This window comes from Limulus polyphemus, unplaced genomic scaffold (genome assembly GCF_000517525.1).
Source record: "Limulus polyphemus unplaced genomic scaffold, Limulus_polyphemus-2.1.2 Scaffold4171, whole genome shotgun sequence".
Lineage (NCBI taxonomy): Eukaryota > Metazoa > Arthropoda > Merostomata > Xiphosura > Limulidae > Limulus > Limulus polyphemus.
Genome location: NW_013669781.1, coordinates 37,261 through 39,031, shown reverse-complemented (window position 1 = coordinate 39,031; position 1,771 = coordinate 37,261).

Genomic DNA, 1,771 nt, shown 5'->3' with positions numbered 1-1,771 from the left:
GTATCGAAACCCGGTTTCTAGCGTTATAGGTCAGCAGACATACTTCTGTGCCATTGGAGGGTCCCGATATATGACTGTATGAAATTTAATCCTTGACGTGGCTTTATTTATATCATATGTGAAGGGTTTGTCTGGAGAATACCAGTCGACATGTAGAAGAACTATAACATAAATATAATTAAACCAGCTGTGTGTGTGTTGAAACCTTCATCGTACCGAATCTATTTGTTTTTAATTAATACACAATTAAATTAGAAAATAGCAAAAGGAAAAAAAAAGACTTCCTATTGCATTGCCAAATTGTAGGTACATTCTGTTTCAATAAAGACTGTATATTTGTATTGCGAAATATATGTATACGCATGTACCTGCACACACACATACACACTCTCATACACACACATATATGTAAAGTATTAAGAATGTAGCGCCATCTTTTGACTTCAAAATAAACAAACTGTTGTATATTTTTGTTACATTTCGATTACTTAAAGCAATGACACGTTGTAAACTCTGGGTTTTTAGCCAGAGAGAGAGAGAGAGCGGTTTTATAACCTTTTAGTATTATTTGCTTTTACCTACTTATTTAAAGGCTTAATCCTAGCGATAACAAATATTAATTTTCTTGTTTTGCAGGAAATTGAAAATTTCAACGCTTGATATCCCATTTTTGTTTCTTTTTTAATCAAATAGCACACCTTAAGCCAATGAAGTTTTAATTTCAGCTATAATTATTCCATTGAAAAAACTGAAATATGATAAAACATTGTGATGACCAACATGGTCAGAGAGTGATCAAGATCCTGGTGATCAAGAGTAGACGGCTTCTTCCGCTGACGTATGTGCTCGTGGGTTCTCGCCTGTTAAAAGACGCTACACTTTACTTAACATGCCTGGGTTACGACTTCTTGCAGGTCTTTTTCTGGATGGTCTTGGGACTCAAAGCTGATCCATATTCCTTTGTTTTCCAATGCTATTAATTAAGTACAAGGGATATTTTGCCTAGGAAAAGGCTGTTAAATACCTTTCAAAAAATCGACAGATTTGTGGTGGTAACACACTACCTACGAACGCCAAACAGTGTAAAAATGTAGTTCTGATACATCCGTTTCACTGCGACTTTATATCGATTATTGTTGTAGTGTGACTTTTTGATTTGTATCTTCAAAATATTTTCAATATACGTACTGAATATACGTGTTTTTGTTTTTTTGTTTATGAACGATCCAGATATCAAGATGGACGTTTGCTTCTTTGAAGTTAAGCACAAAGCAATACAATGGGCTATCTGTGCTCTGCACCACGGATATCCAAACCCGGATTCTAGCGTTGTAAGTCCGTAGGCATACCGCTATGCCACTGGGGAGGCTCAAGATGAACGAATATATCAAGCAGGCGGCAGCACTGTCTACGTAGAGACAGTACGGTATTCCAAATATCCCCGCAATAGGACTTTACAATACTATACAGTGTTTCCTTTTTTGAACATACATTTGTCGTATTAAATTATTATTTTTCTGACGTAACCAAGTGTGAATTTCTGGTAAAGTTTATACCAGTATTCAGTATGCCTAGTGGATGATTAGACGAGTACTCATCTCTTTCCAAAGCGTGATTATTTGTATTTGAAGAAGATATATATATATATATATAAACTAACATTACCTAGTGTTAAATATGGACTACCGGCACACGTGTTTAAACAATGTTTTGTTGTTGTTATGCCGCAAAACAAAGAATCATGTCATATAAAAACCCACAAAAATATCAG